Genomic DNA, 6,265 nt, shown 5'->3' on the forward strand with positions numbered 1-6,265 from the left:
TCCCCAGCCGCCGGAACAAAGCCGCCAACTCCTCCCTCACCGACTCCCACCAATCCCCCTGGTAACCACAGAACCCTCTGATGCTTTCCTGTTCTGCCAACACTGCCAGGCCTCACCCCCTGCTCCTTTATCTTGCAAGCTCTGGATGTTCAGCTTCCAATGTCCTCTGCCCTGGGTCAGGGACAGGGGTGGTTCCAGCACCAGCGCCCCAAGCGCGTGCCTGTGGCAGCAACCTGCAGGGGGGGCGGGCTGCTGGTCGCTGTGAGGTCGGCAGTCAGGCAGCCTTCGGCGGCGTGCCTGCGGGAGGTCTACTGGTCCTGCAGCTTCAGCGGCAATTTGGCAGCAGGTACACCGAAGGCGCGGGACTGGCAGACCTCCCACACACATGCCGCCAAATCTGCATTACCAGAGGATCTCCCACAGGCATGCTGCTGAATCCGCCTTGCCAGCAGACCTCCCTCAGGCATGCCACCGAACCTGCATTACCAGAGGACCTCCCTCAGGCATGCCGCTGAATCTGCGTTACCAGAGGACCTCCCTCAGGCATGCCGCTGAATCTGCGTTACCAGAGGACCTCCTGCAGACATGCCGCCGAATCTGCGTTACCAGAGGACCTCCCACAGGCATGCCGCCGAAGGCTCCCTGACTGCTGTTCTTGGGGTGGCAAAATACATAGAGCTGCCCCTGGTCAGGGAATTGCCCACATTGAGCACACGGTGAGAGCTGCGTGATCCGAACAGTCCATTGGCACCACCCTGCACTGGGCTGTCGACGTGCTCTCCTTCACGGAAATCCGGTCAATGTGACTCCTGGCCTGTCCCCGCAGAAAGGTGTATCCCCTCTGCAGCTGGTGTGAGCTCCTCTAACCTCACTACAGACCTGTGCCAGGTAGTGCTCATTGCACAAACATTTCCTCTGACAGTTGGGAAAACGGGACCAGTGGTCCTCAGGCCAGCTGACACAATTAAAATCCCCCCCTGCCCAGACCAAACATCGTGTTGTCCAGAGGAAGGGAGCTAGTCCCTTCCATTGATCTTCCCGTTCACGCCTTAACAGGGAACCATACACACTTTCCACAGAGCACAAAATCTACCAGTAATACCCTCCAGCACCTTCTGTGAAAAACAAGACTACAACCCCATGGTTCTTCCCTGGCCAGGAGGACCAGAGAGATGAGCCCTTCCTCCAATCACCCTCTGCCCATCACACTGCCCTAAAGTCATGAATGTGCATTTCCTGAACACCCACCATACCCAAGGCACTGGGCATCAAGCGCCTCCTCCTAGGCCCCCAAACCCCTGCCATCTTCCACATGGCCACTTTTACAGATGCCCCTTCCCTGGTACTGCCCTTGCTCAACTGCCAGAGGAGTTTTCATCCCCAATCCCTGCCTAGCAGCCCTCTGGCACCATTCCTGAGGGCTGCCTTGCCTCACTCTTTTCCTGAGATATTGAGAAAGACAGCTCTCATCCTTAAAGGTCAGGTGGGCCAACTAGCAGAAGAAGCCCACACTATCTTTTCCTACTGCAGAGCCCAAGCTCAGGGACTCACCTTGGGTGCAGGGACTGCTGTGCTCCCAGAAAACAAGCCGGCACTGCACAAAGAGGGATCAAAGGGCCCGCCAAAGCCTGGGATTGAACCAGGGACTTTTAGATCTTCAGTCTAACACTCTCCCAACTGAGTTACTTTGGCAGCCATAGAGCAGGATTTTGGCCTGTTGATTCTCTGCCTGGGATGTTTTTGCAGCAGTTGCACACAAACAGGACGTCATTGTGAGCAGCCCTTGAAGGCAAGAGTCACTTTGCCTGCCTTGCTCAGCTTGACTTGCTTCCTCACCCTATTCCTGCCTGAGTTCCGGGTTGACCTGGTGGCAGAAGAGGACTGGGGGCCAGTGGCAGGGGCAGCTCCAGGCCCCAGCACGCCAAGTGCGTGCTTGGGGCGGCAAGCCGCGGGGGGGCGCTCTGCTGGCGCCGCGAGGGCGACAGGCAGGCTGCCTCCCACAGGCGTGCCTGCGGGGGGTCCGCTGGTCCCGCAGTTTTGGCGGACCTCCACGGGCATGCCTCCAAAGCCGCGGGACCAGCAGACAAGCCACCGAAGGCAGCCTGCCTGCCATGCTTGGGGCGGCAAAATGCCTAGAGCCGCCCTTGGCCAGTGGACCGTGGTGGAAGTTGAGCTGGACCCTGAGCTAGACTAGCTAACTGTTGGTTGCATGAGAGACACTGTCCCAAAGCAGGACTAATGCTTAGAGCTGGATATCAGTGATTTCAGATCTGTTGGTCTGCAGCAAGACTCTCCATTGAGTCTTAACCAGCTCTGTTATTACACAGGGAAGAACAAAAGGGTCAAATGGGGCCTGGAACCCTTATGAAGAATCCACCCCACTGAGTACAACACTTGTCGCTACCTGCTCTCAGCCCCACTGAGAATGTTTTGGGGTCACCCCTCGCCTGTATCAACCTAGGGGGTCTCAGAAAATCATAATTAACAGGTGCTCCAGTGGCACAATCGGTTAGCGCACAGTACTTCCAGGGCAGTGCTGAGAAGAGCTATGCTGAGGTTGTGAGTTCAAACCTCACCTGAAGCACTGGTTTTCATTAACCAAGTGGTGTCACTCCCTCTTTTGGCCCTTTGGGATGTAGAATTCCAGCCCTGGGACACTGAGGAGGAATCAAAAATGCCCCCTTCACTTATTACCTCCTCTCCAGAGCACAGGTGAGAATTTACAATCCTTTCTCCTCCCTCAGCCCTGTGCCAGGATCCCTCAAGCAGAGACTGGAGTCCTGCCCCTGGCGTCTGTACTATTGACACAGACTAAGTGACAGGGACAAAACACTCAAATCCCGCCTGGTGCGGGGAGCCAGGTTTGCTCTTCAAATTCTGTCGTTGGTACATTTCCAGGCCTGGGAATGTCCCACAACAGCATTGAATGGGAAGCTGCCTGCAGAACAGTTACACTGCACAGAGCTCCTGTGGAGGAGGGGTGGGAATTAGTAACATTTTGAGGATCGTTTAGGAAATGAGCCTTTGCTGACAAGGTTTGTCTCTGTTCATATTTCACCTTCAGGTGTTATGTTGAGGGATCTTTAGTGTATTTTTGTGAGGTTAATAACTATCTCCTCAACTTTATTTACTCAACTTAAAAATTGGTGTCACCTGATTTTTGCATCTCCCTGTGACAATACAACTGACACGTGTGGCTTTCTACAGGGGGTCATGATGTTAAAGTTGGGGAATTCAGGCTACGTCTACACTACCCGCCGTATCGGCAGGTAGCGATCGATTTTTCAGGGATCGATATATCGCGTCTCATCTAGACGCGATATATCGATCCCCGAACGCGCTTCTATCGATTCCGGAACTCCACCACCCCGAACGGCGGTGGCGGCGTCGATATGGAGAGCCCCGGACATCGATCCCGCGCCGTGAGGACGGGTAAGTTATCGATATAAGATACTTCGACTTCAGCTATGTTATTCACGTACCTGAAGTTGTGTATCTTATATCGATTTTTCCCCTTAGTGTAGACCAGCCCTCAGTCTCTGTACCTCTGGGAGGGGGTGTTGCTTTTTTACAGCTGCATCACGGCCAGGCACACCGGGCTGTTAGCTGCACCCACTGTCTTTGCCAGGGCCCCCTGCTGAACCCTGGGCGGCTGCACTGCAGTGCTGGGGTGACTCTGCAGGGGGAGAAGCTGCTGTGGGGCAATGTAGAGCAGGTGCAGGAAGGAGACGGGGTCACTATTCACATTCTGAACTGCACAATTTTCCAAATTTGGGAATAGATTCATAGATTCATAGACTTAAGGTCAGAAGGGACCATTATGATCATCTAGTCTGACCTCCTGCACAAGGCAGGCCACAGAATCTCACCCACCCACTCCTGTAACAAACCCCTAACCTATGTCTGAGTTATTGAAGTCCTCAAATCGTGGCTTAAAGACCTCAAGGTGCAGGGAATCCTCCAGCAAGTGACCCCGTGCCCCACACTGCAGAGGAAGGCGAATGTCCGAGAACAATTCTAGGGAAGGTGAATGCAGAGCAATGACACTGGAGATGCCCAGACCTCCAGTGGGGGCAGCGTGGAAATTAATAATGGGAAGATCATTTGTGAAATTAGTCGTCACTGACAAGATTTGTCTCTGTTCCTATTTCACACTGTGGTGTTAGTTAGAGGAATCAGGACAGATTTTTACTATATGAATTAAACACTTAATTTTATTTAACCAAGACAAAAACTTAGTGTCACTTATTTTTTCTCTGGCCTAGCAAGAATGAATTGAATGTTGTGACTTTCTGGAAAGTGCAGCGAGATTAAATGTGGGGAATTCAGTCTCTGTGTTTGTGAGCTGATGTTTTCCTCTCACAGGTCAGTGCCTGCATTGAAATACCAAGAGGGATCTAAGGGCTGGTGTACGCTGGGCACTTCACTGGCAGAGCGACGTCTCTCAGGGTGTGACCCTCCCCACACCCATATAGTTAAGGTGACCTAAGCCCGGGTTAGATAGTGCTAAAGAAAAGGACGAATTGTTCTGTCTAAGCAGACATTACACAGATGGGAAAACCCCACCAGTCACTGTCTACTCCAAAGTGCTATAGCAGTGCCACAGCAGCATTTTAAGTGTAGACAGAGTGAAAATAGATCTGGCTCCAGTTTGCACTCTGAATGCTCAGGAACTAAGTCTATAGTAATAACAACAGCAGCGCAGTGCTTTCGTAGTTGGCAGGATTTGAACCTGCACAGGGAGACCCCCAATGGATTTCTAGTCCATCGCCTTAACCACTCGGCCACAACTACTTGATGTACATTGATATCATTACATGATGATTCTGTTCTCACTGAATTGTCACTTCAAATTGCTCAGACCAGCTTCCCCAACACACTCATGACTGCACATCAGTGTAAGTATGTCCTTGGGTGAACAGTGAGAATTCCTGCCCATTTCCCTTCCAGATGGAGCAGGATAAGAGTGTGTTTGTCTGAATGACATTACTGTAGATTGTTGTTCATTCCCCACTCTGACAATTCAGACAGTCCCTTTTCTAGTCAAATCTCCAGCACATCGTTCCAATAGCAGGGGGCAGGATTTCTCTGGGGCACTGAAATTTTTCAGAGGGCTGGTGCATGAACTCAGCCTTGCATTCCACCCTTGATGTTTCATGGACTAACAACAGCAGCAGAAAGAAAGAGCCGAGCCAATATCTCCTGGCAGGGATGCAGGTGCCACGTCCTCTGTCTGACCATTGCCACTGCAGGAGAGAAGGGTTCACTGGAATCGAATGTCCTGGCTCAGACCAGAGACACAGGGAGGTTTTGCTGTTCACGGATCTGTGCAAAGGAAATTGTGTCTCAGTGTGAAATTGAGGCAGGAAATGAAACATCCACATGGTGGCCCAATGCTCTAGGGAATGTGGGTGAAGGACTCGGGCTGAGAAATGATTTAACAGGGGGTTGTATCAATTTATTGCCCCGATTAAAATCTATGGCTAAAAGGCAGCCACTGTTGTTAGCACTTGTACCGGTGTTGGGACACCCCAGTGGGTGTCAAGTCCATTGCCTTCACCAGGGTCAGTCAATTATTTTATCAAGGTACAAATTTCTTGGCGAAGGTCTAGACTCCAGAAAACAATGCATGGCTGATAAGAAGAAGTACATCAAAAGATTTTGCAGCCACCATGGGCATAACTATGATGTGTCGTGTTTCACTGTTTATACCTGGTGCCACCTCCTTTCCCTTTAGCTTTGTAGTTGACCAAGGGCAAAGCTGAACATCTCCTCAGCTACCAGGGAGTGTTTATGTCCATTCCTGCGAGCTACACAGGGGTTTGATGTTGCTGCTTTCAGTCCTCCGGCTCTGCCGGGATAAGGAACAATTCAGGCTGTCACTGAACTGAAGGAGGAAGATCAGTTTTTGACAGGAAGAGGGACGCCTCCTCTTAAAGGTGTTTGTCTGGCTGGCAGTCCTGGTTCCCAGGTCTCGCCCGTGCGGCTCCGGCAGTTTTGACCGGGTCACTCCCTTGGCCACACCGGCCACCCCCAGGCGCTTCCCCCCCAGGGGCCCCGTCAGTGCAGCGGAGCTGAGCCGCATCTGCCTGCTCGCTCCAGTGGCTGCCTGCCCCTCCCCATGGCAGGGCAGGGTGGGGCTGTGCCTCCGCACTGCCCCGCCCGAGCCCCTGCAGCCAATGGGACGCTGTGGGGGTGATGCCTGGGGGCAGCAGAACATGGAGGCCCCCCAGCCTGCCCTGCCTTGGAGCCCCAGGTAAGCGCC

General features: G+C 52.8%; 2 non-coding genes across 2 annotated transcripts; one reads left to right on the forward strand and one right to left on the reverse strand.

Annotated features, from left to right (window-relative positions):
* The first annotated feature begins 2,490 nt into the window (after positions 1-2,490).
* TRNAG-UCC lies at positions 2,491-2,584 on the forward strand. The gene is made up of 2 exons: positions 2,491-2,528; positions 2,549-2,584. It is a non-coding gene; the product is annotated as a tRNA-Gly (tRNA).
* A 2,127-nt stretch (positions 2,585-4,711) lies between these two features.
* On the reverse strand, positions 4,712-4,794 carry TRNAS-AGA. The gene has a single exon. It is a non-coding gene; the product is annotated as a tRNA-Ser (tRNA).
* Between the last annotated feature and the right edge of the window lie 1,471 nt (positions 4,795-6,265).

The sequence above is a fragment of the Mauremys reevesii genome, linkage group 17 (genome assembly GCF_016161935.1).
Source record: "Mauremys reevesii isolate NIE-2019 linkage group 17, ASM1616193v1, whole genome shotgun sequence".
NCBI classification, from domain to species: Eukaryota; Metazoa; Chordata; order Testudines; family Geoemydidae; genus Mauremys; species Mauremys reevesii.